This window comes from Crinia signifera, chromosome 19 (assembly GCF_055691185.1).
Source record: "Crinia signifera chromosome 19, ASM5569118v1, whole genome shotgun sequence".
Taxonomy (NCBI): Eukaryota; Metazoa; Chordata; class Amphibia; order Anura; family Myobatrachidae; genus Crinia; species Crinia signifera.
In genome coordinates, this window is record NC_139226.1 from 68,814,578 (window position 1) to 68,829,221 (window position 14,644).

General features: G+C 46.0%; 1 pseudogene; it reads left to right on the top strand.

Annotated features, from left to right (window-relative positions):
* The first annotated feature begins 2,113 nt into the window (after positions 1-2,113).
* Positions 2,114-2,231, top strand: LOC146044375 (5S ribosomal RNA; annotated as a pseudogene).
* Positions 2,232-14,644: the final 12,413 nt, after the last annotated feature.

The window sequence follows — 14,644 nt, forward strand, 5'->3', positions numbered from 1 at the left end:
CAAATGCCGGAAAAGTTTTAGGTCTGAGGCCTCTTGGTGTTATCTTTTGTTTGCAGTAGTTCTCGAGACTCGAGAGGTCCCAGCTTGACCTGGTTTGTTTCTGTAGGATTTTTTTCAGGGTAGTTAGGTCGTCATCCCAGCCTTGGTCTCCTTCGATCCGGGTTGTTTGGGTAGGAAAAACTGAATCAAAGTTGCTGTTTTTGTGTTTGCTGATTAGTTCATTTTGCAGGTTAAATGTTGACATTATTAGTTGGTAATTCTTGTTCACAGTAAGGTTTTAGTGGCTCCGGTTGACTGGTGGTCTGTAAGTAGTGTTTCGGTCAAATAAATTAATTACTGATAATGTTACCGTGCTCAATCCCAGAATCTGAGACAGACCTCAGTGGGATATCAACTTCTTTTGGGGTTGAGTTGGATTGGCACAGGTAAGGTTTTAATGTTAATTTGAAAAGTAAACCAACATGTGTGCCGTTGCTCGGTAATGAATTAAACGGCAAGGGCTAACGGTTGGTGGTGCTCCCAAATGGAGTTCAAATGTTGAACTGTAAAGGAAAGTCAGAGGTGACTTGAAGGGAACCCGACAAGGTTTTTTGGGGCACGCTTGTAAGTAATAATATATGTTTGATATGGTGTCTAATATTTAAAACTTAACTTTTAATTATCGAAACACTTAAAAAACGGATTTAGCATAAGAGGGGTTGTACATTTACTGAGGAAATTCAGTTAGTTGGATTAATTCTTCCTCCTCCAAGCAATAAATCAAAGTAATGCTGACTAGGTCAGGTATTTAATTAGATAAACTTAGCGAAAATTGGTCACACATATAGCTATTTCTTATTCTGACATTTGTAACAAAAAATGATGTCTGTTTGTCATCTAGGATTGAAATAGCAATTCAGATGGCGCAGGACACACCACCCCTCAGTAGTCAATTAAAATTGTCTGTAATACCAGACGAGAAGACAGGGGTTTAAAATCACAAATTGACAGGAGAAAATCAGGATAGAAGTAAAGAGGTGTGAATGGAGCGTCACTCTCACAGCTGTTGGCTTCTGCTGTTGTGGTGAATTACGGCACCGACTATTCCCTGTTAGCTCAAAGCACAGTATGTGCATATGCACATGCAAACAACTTTACCTTCACAGGATCTCCTGATTGTACAATATTACTCTATGTGCTTAGAAGTCTTATATGTGATTTTGTCATATAATTTGGGCTGGATACACACCAGGATCTAAATAATTTTACTTTCACAGGATTTCCAGATTGCACAATATTACCTTATGTACTTAGAGGACTTATAGGATTCTGTCATACAATTTGTGCCATATACACACTAGGATCTGCAGATTTGGCAAAGGGCCAGGATCTGTCAGACCCAACTTACCAACCTGCCTTGTAAACAGACAGATTATGCCTGCTGTCCAGTATACCTCGCATATACTTTGACCTGTAGACTAAGTCCACATCCACTTTAATCCACTAATTGTTAATCAGTCAGGATCCATTCAGTACACGGTGTACCCAAAAACCATTTTTGTGGCTATCAAACTACTTTGTTTTCTGTTTTTTCGTGTTTTTTTTGTCTATTGACTGTAAGACGCCATTAACCGTGTCTAACCACAGGAATTGTTACTTTGCAATACTACAGCGACAAAAATCTGCCAATTTGGCTAAATGTCAGGATTTGTCACTGTTTCCTTTACTCACTAAACAGTACTAAACAAACCCCTGGGTGAACTGGGTGATCAGACAAACCCTATTCTGACACCTGGAACACTAGCCAAGTTCCTGGACTGAGGGTACATTCACTTCTTTACTCTCATCTAAATTCTCATGGTTTCCACTCCAGGAAGGATCGCCTCACCCCGTCTCTCTCATCCCCAATCCTATACATCGTAAGATTGGGGACAGCAGAAGTTGGGCTCAGACACAAGATCCCCCCTCTTTCTTACTACCCTTTATCTCACCCTAGTGACTCTCTCATTGGCCCTCCTGCTAATTATTCACCCTGCAAGGCCTCGATGGTAACAGGGAGGATCCTATTACTGCAGGACCAACAGCAGAAGCACGCTTGAGCCCACTTTCCACCAGCAGGGCTCTCGCACTTCAAACATACGGCCATACCTCACTGAATCGCCTGGTACCATCCGAACCCAGAAGCTAAGCAGTGAAGGGCCGACCAAGTACCTGTCTGGGGAACTAACAGGGAATAGACGGTGCCGTAATTCACCACAACAGCAGAAGCCAACAGCTGTGAGAGTGACGCTCCATTCACACCTCTTTACTTCTATCCTGATTTTCTCCTGTCAATTTGTGATTTTAAACCCCTGTCTTCTCGTCTGGTATTACAGACAATTTTAATTGACTACTGAGGGGTGGTGTGTCCTGCGCTATCTGAATTGCTATTTCAATCCTAGATGACAAACAGACATCATTTTTTGTTACAAATGTCAGAATAAGAAATAGCTATATGTGTGACCAATTTTCGCTAAGTTTATCTAATTAAATACCTGACCTAGTCAGCATTACTTTGATTTATTGCTTGGAGGAGGAAGAATTAATCCAACTAACTGAATTTCCTCAGTAAATGTACAACCCCTCTTATGCTAAATCCGTTTTTTAAGTGTTTTTTTAAGAGGTCCGTTAAAATACAGAGTTTAAAGGAGTAGACGCTAATATTGTAAGCCAAGTAACAGTTCATTTTTACCACCAGAATAAATAAAGTTAATTGGAATATTGTTTATAACAAAGAAAGTAAGATAGAGTTTATCTCATTGTAAAGTTTTTTTGGTCTCCTGTCTTGCGGAGATGAAGTCCGTAATGTAGGACTGATGTTTTTCTGCTATGGGTTTTTGATTTAATTTTTTTTGGTTTATTAAACAAAGCAGCTGTGAGTTGGAAACTCTAAAGTGATGGATTCAGTTGATGTAATGCGAGATAAGGAGTTGTCCATGTTAGGTGAAAAAACAGGAAATGATCATGTGAATTCAAGTTTTTTTTTTTCATTTAATGAGTATTACATTTTGGATAAGAAAAGCGATATATATCGATGAGATATAAGTCCAATATAACATCTATTCTTAAAGGTTCATATTGATATATTAGACCATGTTTTCTGTTGGCAATTTCTGTTGCCTATATGCTTGATCTGGATACATATATTGAATCAGATATACCTTGAGTAATGCGCAGATAAGTCCTGGGTTTTATTTTTATTCTCATGAATGGAAGGGAATCAGTGATAACTGACTCAAGGCTGTGGGGTTTTCTTTAAGCCAATTTTTGTTTTGTTTTTGATTTGTGTTAATTTAATTTTGTTTGTTTTGAAAGGGGGAGGGTACTAAATTGATAGAGTATCTTAAGGGGTTAATACTGTGGCCACAGTTAGCTAAATAACCAGGGGAGATAGTGATCTAATCGTGTAATGATCACTTAGACAATGTGCAGATATGGTAACAAAGAATGACATATTGCATATAATTTTTTTTTCTGATTTGATGAGTTGATTTGTTCCTGTGAGAGTGCTGACCGGTAGCGAGATTCACAGGGGGTATCTGCCACCTACGTACAAGGTAGAATATATGGGGAAACATAACAAAAGAAGACAGGGTGGGGGTGGGACACGTGGAAGCGTAGGTGTGATAACATTGGGCGACACATAACGCAGCGTGGAAAGCGTAGGTGTGATAACATTGGGCGACACATAACGCAGCGTAGGTGTGATAACATTGGGCGACACATAACGCTAGGTTAGGTTTTTTGGGAAATTTTTCATTTATTTTATTTACATTTTTGTCTTTGAAAGAGGTAGCACCGTTTTAAGCATTTGTATGGGATCACAGAAAGTTCTGAGTATGTGACTAGTGTGAGCAAGTGAGAAGGAATAGAAAATACTATGCTGGTCATAGTTAGTTGGAATTGGCGATGATGATGCACCTGTGAGGTAATGATTATTTGATGAGAGTGAACGCGCAATGGTCTTTTGACAGGTGGTGAAAGCTTCAAGAATTGAGATAGTATATCCCACTAACCCACATATGTTTGGAAAGATTGTACTGTCCCACTGAGGGGTTAATTCTGTTCAGTGAGAAGTGAGGAGAGGTGATATGTTTTTTAGAGCCCTAGGGAAGAAAAAGAAAAAAATGGGGAAAAAAATAATAATTTTGAAATTTTTGTTTATTTTTGAAAAAAGCAGATGAGGTGAGAGTAACATCAGAAATAACTCTGTAGGAGATTAAAGGCAGGAAATGGTTAATGAGATTGATAAGAGAGTAAAGTTTTATTCCTAAATGATGTGAAATATCCAAGGAGTGTTACAGAACTGTTTTCCATAACAATGAAATGTAAACAATTATGTGTTAAAAGATCTTAAGGCCCCCATACACTAGTAAGATTTATCTGACCTGTAAATTGCATCTGATTTCCCTTGAACTTCCCCGGCAGCTTCCCAGGGGGCCTACATACAATTTGACACTTGATGTGCCGTTTTATACATCCAATTTGCATCAGATAAATCACATGTGATTTATCTGGCGCACAGTGTCAGATTCCCTGAGCCGTCAGCGGACTCCGTGATCCTAGGCTGTCCCTATGAGCCCACAACTCCCTGATCCTAGGCTGTCCCTATGAGCCCACAGATTCAGTACTGAATCCCGGCGGTCGGGATCCCGGCATTCAGAATCCCAACGCCGGAATCCCGACAGCCGAAATCCCAACAAGGGGGGGGGACGTGGATCGCCCCCCCTTGCGGGCTCGCTGCGCTCGCCACGCTATTTTATTCTCCCTCCAGGGGTGTCGTGGACACCCACGGAGGGAGAATGTGTCGGGATTTCGGCGGTCGGGATTCCGGCGTCGGGATTCTGAATGCCGGGATCCCGACCGCCGGGATTTTAACTGCATCCCGAGCCTACAACTCCCTGATCCTAGGCTGTCCCTATGAGCCCACAACTCCCTGATCCTAGGCTGTCCCTATGAGCCCACAACTCCCGGATCCTAGGCTGTCCCTATGAGCCCACAACTCCCGGATCCTAGGCTGTCCCTATGAGCCCACAACTCCCGGATCCTAGGCTGTCCCTATGAGCCCACAACTCCCTGATCCTAGGCTGTCCCTATGAGCCCACAACTCCCGGATCCTAGGCTGTCCCTATGAGCCCACAACTCCCGGATCCTAGGCTGTCCCTATGAGCCCACAACTCCTGGATCCTAGGCTGTCCCTATGAGCCCACGTCCCCTGTGCCAGGAGACCTGGAGCCGGTTTCTATTTTTTTATAGTTTTTATTTTATTTAATATTATATTAATAATATTGATTTAATAATATTGTTACTAATGCTGTGTACATACGGGGTAATATGATTGCTGGGGATATATTGCTAGCAATATATCCCCAGCAATCATATTGCTCAGTGTCTCCTTTTCATCAGCGATAAAAAGGAGACACTGCTACGGGGCGGAGGGGGAGCGCAGCAGCAGCAGACGCCGCTGCTGTCACTTTCATGGGAAGAGGGAGGGAGCAGCGGCACGGCGATCGCCGGGGAAAGCCGCTGGTCGCAGGAGCATGCTCCTGCGACCAGCAGGGAGTGCACACGGGAGCGCGCAGCTGGCGATTTATTGCAAGCTGCGCTCCAAATCACTGGCAATATGGTCGCTCAGCGACCATATTCCCAGCGATTTTACCTAATATTGCTCCCGTGTGTACACACCTTAATATAATTATTTCTTGTTGTCCCCAAATGTTTCAGTGTAGCCCCCCACCCCCACTGCCCCAGCGTAGCTGCTCCTAAACTGTAGCGCCCCCCCCCCCCAGTAATGTAGCTGGGGTACATATATTGTTAATTGACGGTATAATTGGTTACAGGACTAGTTACAGTTTTAACAGTTGTACGTGTAGTGTGTCCCCTGCTTGGGGAGGTGTGCTGCTGAGCCTGGTGAAAAGTGAGATGTGGAGAGGAGGGATAGCGGTTAGCTGACACGCATGCTGAAATAAATCAAACAGAGTGATAACCTAACGAACTGTGCTGATAATTAACAGGGTAGTGTGTGCGGTGGGTATGATAAATAATGCTGGTCTGGGGGAGTGTACCACGGATAGGATTGTTGTGGCAATGAATGTCTACTGAAAGTGAATAACAAGCAGTGCTCTGTCACCTCCGGGCTGAGCCCCAGCAGCGTACGGTGTCTGTGCGGCTCTCTGTTGACTCCTGTGTTACATTCTTATAACACTGGAGTCTACAGAGAGCCGTGCAGGCAATCAGCTGCCGTACACTGCCGGAGCTCAGCCCAGAGGAGACGGAGCACTGCTTCTTTTACCGCTCAGTGCTGTCACTTCGTTTGTGACAGCCTGACAGGAGGACGCTGCGGCGGCTTCTCAAGTTCTCTCCGGCAGCCGAGCCATTTCCGGTGACGTACACATGCTGCGGGGGGCGGGAGGAGGGTACAAACATATAGATATATCGGATCTGATACATCATGGGTGCAAAAGCACCCACGATGTGCCCATGATGGGTCAGATGCCGACATATCTTATGTTCAGCAGGTCCGATCACCTGATCAGATCCGATGCGCACGGGACCGCGCATCAGATCAGATCAGATGTCAAACACATACGATTTTTGGCCGATGTCACCCGATTTATCGGCCAAAGTGCCGATATCGGGTGAAATCGGCCGAAAATCGCATAGTGTATGGGGGCCTTTAGAATTGAAGATATTGTTTACCCTTTTGAAAAAGCATAATGAATAGATTAAAGGGTACTCTTTACCTAGAACGGCGCCCATCGCGGTCGTCGCGGGTACATTAGTGGCCACCCGCGATGCTAACGACGCGATCAATTATCGCGTCGGTCGCGATGTCGCTAGCATCGCGGGTGGACAACAATGTACCCGCGATGTACCCGCGACGACCGCGATGACCGCGATTGATCAATCATCGCGGTCATCGCGATGTCGCTGGCATCGAGGGCACACAATAATGTACCCGCGATGACCGCGATGACCGCGATTTCTGGCTGTGGTAAAAAGACAAGTGGAAAAAAGGAAAAAAGTGTGAAAAATACAAAAATACATTAAAATTACACCTAACACTTAAATGTCATAGATAACAAGTAAACCGCACACCTGTTGCGGTGATTGTACAGTAAAAATGCGTAGATATCGCGGAGATTGCGGGCACATGGCGGCTGCTTGCATCACGGGTGACCACGGCCGTCATGTGCCTGCAATCACCGCGGTAGTTGCGCAAAAAAACAACAAAATACAATAAAAAAAAAACATCAAATTACATGGCAAACCGCGCTCATATCGCCGTGATTGCGGGGACATGGCGGCCGGTTGCATCACGGGTGACCATCATGTGCCTGCAATCACCGCGATGGGTGCGCAAAAAATCAACAAAATACAATAAAAAAACACATCAAATTAATTGGCATTCCTTAATTATAACACTATGAAATAAGACACGACACAGGTTAAGAATTTAAAATTAGGACTTATTTTTTTATTTTTAAATAAAATATATTATTTTTTTAATTATTTTTTTATTTTTAAATAAAATATATTATTTTTTTAATTTAGTATCAAATATTTTTTTTTTTTTTTTTAAGAATAGGGGGGGGGGGGGGGGGGTCTGGGCGAAGGTCATTGAAAGTATAGGAGAATAGATGCCTCTTGGGAGGAACTGGATTACAACAAGGCAAATCGGAATGAGGCATACAAAAAATGGGGCTCAATACGCAAAAAGGCACCCTAATGCAAACATGCACTGGGTACAGAAGAAAATGCAAATATGCGGAACAGTCCATGGTGAAGGTGCAAAACAAGTACGGACAGCTCAAAGTCCAGGAGTCCGATACTGCGACCATCAGTAACCGAAATTATGGCCTACGAGCAACAAAGTTCATCATGGAGCAAATAACAAACAGAGTGGAACAAGGGCATTGCTGCAAGGCACAATAATTAGAAACAAATTAAAACCAAATCACTAATTAATGGCGCTCTTCACCTGGGAGGGGACTTTGTGTGCTCAACAGAGCTCTTGAAATAGTCCCAGGCAAAGACGAAGGGTCTGTGACTGGTGGCAAAGGGGGCCTCGGCGCGTACATTACAGGGGCAGGAGGAGGCGGAGCATAACCCGACGCACTGTACGAAGGGTAGTGATAGGGGTAATTGGGCATTTGGGCTGCTTGCCATACGACGTTGGCAGGTGGCTCTATACTGCATGCACTAGAGAGACTTCTCTCTGATGCACGCATTATAACGCCATATATCAACCTCTTGGACTCATGGAGCTGGTCTGGCGCCATGCCTCGCATTTCCACGGCAAGATTATTACTAAAAATTTGGCAATCGTCAAGGGGAATTTGCGGTGCCTCCGGTGCCGACGTGCTAGCATGCCCTTGGACATTACGAGCAGTGCTGGACAGCTGTCTTCTGGGACGCCTCCTCGGGATAGCAGGTGCAGTGCTCTCCATCATCGGAGTACTGTCCCCCTCTGCAACTGCCACAGGCTCCTGCTCTGTCTCAGGGGGAACTTCCTAGAAAGGGGGAAAAAAGGGAAAATGTTAATAACATGACATTTCACAGTCACTTACATGCAAGACATTTGTCAGGAAATACTTACAACGTCCACACTCTCCGCTGCAACGGACGAAGAGGTGTCCTCCGTATCACTTCCCCCTGTTCCACTCTGTTGTCTCTGCTCCAAGATAAACTTCATCCGCTCGTAGTACCATAATTTCGGCACGTAGACGTCATTAGCATCGGCTCCGGAACTCTGAGACTGCCGTACTCGCTTCATCTCCTTCACCATAACTGTCCGCATATTCGTCATCCTCTTCTGTACCCAGGCGACGTCTGCACGAGGTACCCGTTTGCGTACAAGAGCCACCATTTTCCGATACGCCTCATTCCTCTTCGCCTTGTTGTAGTAATCCGGGTGTTTCATCTCCCAGAGGCACCTATTCTCCTTATACAGATCAATGACCTTCGCCATAAAACCATTTGTGAGTTCTCGCTCAGACATTGCTGTAAAACAAAAACACAAACAAAACCATCTATAAGTAATTGATGTCTATACGGTATGTCAAAATGGTATCGCATCACATCAAATGGCACAACTCCCATGGCATCTGATGTGAGGCGATTCCATTTTCACCAAAAATCATTCACATTTGCTAGTATAACACCTCCACTATCCACGCGCACCCGAAGCGTGGCGAGCCCCGCGAGGGGACGCGGATACCTTCACAGTTATACGCGTCCCCTCGCGGGCTTCACAGGTGTCCGTGGCGAAAAGCGGACACCTGTGAAGCCCGCGAGGGGACGCGTTTACCTGTGAAGGTATCCGCGTCCCCTCGCGGGGCTCGCTGCGCTCGCCACGCTTCGGGCTCGGTGGCTCGCTGCGCTCGCCACACTATTCTATTCTCAACTCCACGCCGACGTGGATAGTAGGGTATGAAAAGGTCGGAGGACGCGTACCGCCGCCCCTCGCGGGGCTCGCTGCGCTCGCCACGCTTCGGGTGCGCGTGGATAGTGGGGGTGGTACCCTGGGAAAAAAAGGCATTTGGGTTACATTTACAAATTAATTAGAAGAACAATTTAAGCACGACTTACCTTATTAGGGGGATAACCACGTGTTGTTTTGGTTTTTTTGCGGTATCGCAGATTCACCGATAACAGCAACTTCAATTCCCCAAAAAAATTAAAAAAACATCATTAATTAAAATCCAATGACATAGAAATCCACCCACACTATCCACGCGCACCCGAAGCGTGGCGAGCGCAGCGAGCCCCGCGAGGGGCGGCGGTACGCGTCCTCCGACCTTTTCATGCCCTACTATCCACGTCGGCGTGGAGTTGAGAATAGAATAGTGTGGCGAGCGCAGCGAGCCACCGAGCCCGAAGCGTGGCGAGCGCAGCGAGCCCCGCGAGGGGACGCGGATACCTTCACAGTTATACGCGTCCCCTCGCGGGCTTCACAGGTGTCCGTGGCGAAAAGCGGACACCTGTGAAGCCCGCGAGGGGACGCGTTTACCTGTGAAGGTATCCGCGTCCCCTCGCGGGGCTCGCTGCGCTCGCCACGCTTCGGGCTCGGTGGCTCGCTGCGCTCGCCACACTATTCTATTCTCAACTCCACGCCGACGTGGATAGTAGGGTATGAAAAGGTCGGAGGACGCGTACCGCTGCGCTCGCCACGCTTCGGGTGCGCGTGGATAGTGGGGGTGGTACCCTGGGAAAAAAAGGCATTTGGGTTACATTTACAAATTAATTAGAAGAACAATTTAAGCACGACTTACCTTATTAGGGGGATAACCACGTGTTGTTTTGGTTTTTTTGCGGTATCGCAGATCCACTGATAACAGCAACTTCAATTCCCCAAAAAAATTAAAAAAACATCATTAATTAAAATCCAATGACATAGAAATCCACCCACACTATCCACGCGCACCCGAAGCGTGGCGAGCGCAGCGAGCCCCGCGAGGGGCGGCGGTACGCGTCCTCCGACCTTTTCATGCCCTACTATCCACGTCGGCGTGGAGTTGAGAATAGAATAGTGTGGCGAGCGCAGCGAGGCGAGCGCAGCGAGCCCCGCGAGGGGACGCGGATACCTTCACAGTTATACGCGTCCCCTCGCGGGCTTCACAGGTGTCCGTGGCGAAAAGCGGACACCTGTGAAGCCCGCGAGGGGACGCGTTTACCTGTGAAGGTATCCGCGTCCCCTCGCGGGGCTCGCTGCGCTCGCCACGCTTCGGGCTCGGTGGCTCGCTGCGCTCGCCACACTATTCTGTTCTCAACTCCACGCCGACGTGGATAGTAGGGCATGAAAAGGTCGGAGGACGCGTACCGCCGCCCCTCGCGGGGCTCGCTGCGCTCGCCACGCTTCGGGTGCGCGTGGATAGTGGGGGTGGTACCCTGGGAAAAAAAGGCATTTGGGTTACATTTACAAATTAATTAGAAGAACAATTTAAGCACGACTTACCTAATTCAGGAGATAACGGTGTATAATTTTTATACCGGATTCTCAAATTCCAATGATTACAGCAACTTCAATTCCCCAAAAAAATAAAAAAAAACATCATTAATCAAAATCCAATGACATAGAAATCCACTGATTATCAGTTTGGATGACATATGTTGCTATGGCTTTTTACACATAGCAACCACCGTTTCTATGTTAATTCACAGTGTAAAATGCCGGTTGCTATGTGCAAGCGTGCATAGCAACACTTGTCACAAACCTAATATATGCAGGTGACGTATGTTGCTATGCGCTATTTCGCATAGCAACCAGTGTTATCCACTGTAATTTTAACAGACTTACATTGGTTGCTATGTGCAATACCATATAGCAACATAAGTCACTCACTGATAATATGGTGACGTACATTGCCATGTGCTAGTGCACATCGCAAGCGCTGTTAAACACGGTGGTTGCTATGTGTAAAAAGCCATAGCAACATATGTCACCGACTGATTATCAGTTTGGATGACATATGTTGCTATGGCTTTTTACACATAGCAACCACCGTTTCTATGTTAATTCACAGTGTAAAATGCTGGTTGCTATGTGCAAGCGTGCATAGCAACACTTGTCACAAACCTAATATATGCAGGTGACGTATGTTGCTATGCGCTATTTCGCATAGCAACCAGTGTTATCCACTGTAATTTTAACAGACTTACATTGGTTGCTATGTGCAATACCATATAGCAACATAAGTCACTCACTGATAATATGGTGACGTACATTGCCATGTGCTAGTGCACATCGCAAGCGCTGTTAAACACGGTGGTTGCTATGTGTAAAAAGCCATAGCAACATATGTCACCGACTGATTATCAGTTTGGATGACATATGTTGCTATGGCTTTTTACACATAGCAACCACCGTTTCTATGTTAATTCACAGTGTAAAATGCCGGTTGCTATGTGCAAGCGTGCATAGCAACACTTGTCACAAACCTAATATATGCAGGTGACGTATGTTGCTATGCGCTATTTCGCATAGCAACCAGTGTTATCCACTGTAATTTTAACAGACTTACATTGGTTGCTATGTGCAATACCATATAGCAACATAAGTCACTCACTGATAATATGGTGACGTACATTGCCATGTGCTAGTGCACATCGCAAGCGCTGTTAAACACGGTGGTTGCTATGTGTAAAAAGCCATAGCAACATATGTCACCGACTGATTATCAGTTTGGATGACATATGTTGCTATGGCTTTTTACACATAGCAACCACCGTTTCTATGTTAATTCACAGTGTAAAATGCTGGTTGCTATGTGCAAGCGTGCATAGCAACACTTGTCACAAACCTAATATATGCAGGTGACGTATGTTGCTATGCGCTATTTCGCATAGCAACCAGTGTTATCCACTGTAATTTTAACAGACTTACATTGGTTGCTATGTGCAATACCATATAGCAACATAAGTCACTCACTGATAATATGGGATGCGGTCATTTTATCGAATGACATTAGTTCGAATGTCTTTTGGTCGACCCCACTATGTCGAATGTGTGAAAAGGTTGACATGGGTTTATGTCGACTGCCATTAGGTCGACTGGGCTTAGGTGGAATTGCTCTTTTTGGTTTTTTTTGGTGCTGACATGTGCCGACAGGCGGTGGTTCATGCCCTACCATCCACTAGGGCGTGGTTGAGTGTCCGATTCACTATGTCAACAGTGTCCATGTCAACACTGTTGACATTTTGGCCCAAAAAAAAACCAAAAGAGCAATTCGACCTAACCCCAGTCGACCTAATGGCAGTCGACATAGTTGGAAGGTCGACATAAACCCATGTCAACCTTTTCACACATTCAATCTACTGGGGTCGACCAAATGACATTAGATCCAATGATCCACACCCCTCCAACTGCCACTGGGACCCCCTTCTACCCTTCTTCCACAGAAGCCATGTGCCCCCTCCCCTCTCCCCCCCCCCCTCCCCCCCTCCCTCTCCCCCCCTCCCCCCCTCCCTCTCCCCCCCTGTCCCCCTGTCCCCCCCTGTCCCCCTCTCCCCCCCCAAAATTCATCCAAAAACGCCACAGGCCACTTACATGTGCTCAGGGGCAGGGTGTGGAAGCTAATGCGCGCTCTGTACTGAGTGAAATGCATGCTGGGACACTTCCTGCCTTCCCTACATGCATTTTTTCAGTTTGAGTGACATTACTGTATGAAATCGCGGGCATCGCGGTAATCGCGGGCATTGAGGTGTACAATGCACAGCTCAATACCCGCGATGCCCGCGATTTCAATGTTACTTTACTAGTGCTAAAAGTGCATGAAATCGCGGTCATCGCGGGCATCCCAGGCATTGTGGTGTACATTACACAGCTCAATGCCCGAGATGCCCGCGATGACCGCGATTTCAATGTTATCTGGCCTAAAATGATGCTGGAATCACATTTCTGTGAACCTCTGTCACACAGAAACAGTGTGAGAGGTGACAGCAGGTGTAATTTCGAGGGGGGCAATAATTACAGGTCAATAATTACAGGGCCACTATAAGGCAAGGGGTGATATACTAAAATGAGATTGCTGTGATCCTCTGTCACACATAAGCAGTGTGAGAGGTGTCAGCAAGTGATTTGAGCCAAATGTACATTTAGCAAAAAAGTACAGGGACCCAATACAGCTAGGGGTGATTCATGAACTATTACAGGGACCCAATACGGCTAAGGGGGGGATATATGATTAATTACAGGGACAAAATATGGCTAAGGGGTGCAACATTATGGGTGAAACACTGCTTAAGATGCCAGGGAATCTAACTACTTTTTTGGGGGTGAGAGCAGGAAATGGGCCTAATTCAGGTGTGTGTGCAAATTCACTCATACATGCAAAATCACTCAACTGACTCAGTAAAGCAGTAAAGACAAGTTTGAATAAAAGGCAGTAATTTACTTGAATAAAAAATAGATAACATTGAAATGCAAACAAACAGTAGCATAAAAAAAACAGCTTTTCAAGTTTAAAGTCCATAGTTTTTCAGTCATCTTTCTCTAACAATGTTAAGGCGTGTAAAATACGCTCAAAAGTTTGGTTCATACCTATGCTCTTTCTCCACATAAATTCTTGTAGATAGCCTTCCAGCAAATGTCTGGCAGTACCCCGGTGGCGTTTATTGCGCCATTTCGCCGCCCCCCACATGCGCTCAATGTTCTGGGTGTGCACCCCTGTTGTGGGGTCCACAAAGTTAAACCTATGATTCACTTGAGCGTGCTGGAAGCCTGCAGCCTCCAGCTGTTCTGTATTATAGGCCCTCCAGCAATCGCTGTATATGGTGGAGCCCGGCTCCACATGCTCCACAATGGCAGCCAATAAAGTGGGGGCGTCCCGGGTGGCCACTTTTGTGGCAAAGCACTGCCCAGTTTCCCGGCAGATGCCCCCAAAAACCCACTGCTGGGGTAGCACACGGCCGACATGGGACTTGCGGCGGACAAACAGAGTCTCGTCGACCTCGACTATTTTGTCGGGCCCTCCAATGCGGCGCTGGGGCTGAGCCATCAAGTCCATGAGGCACGCCTCCCTCATGTACTTATTGTACAGTACCGTTGTCTTGGGGGAGATGCCAAGGTGCCGCTCACAGTAGTCGCCGGAAGTCAACTCCTCGCACCAGTTGAAGATAAACCTGA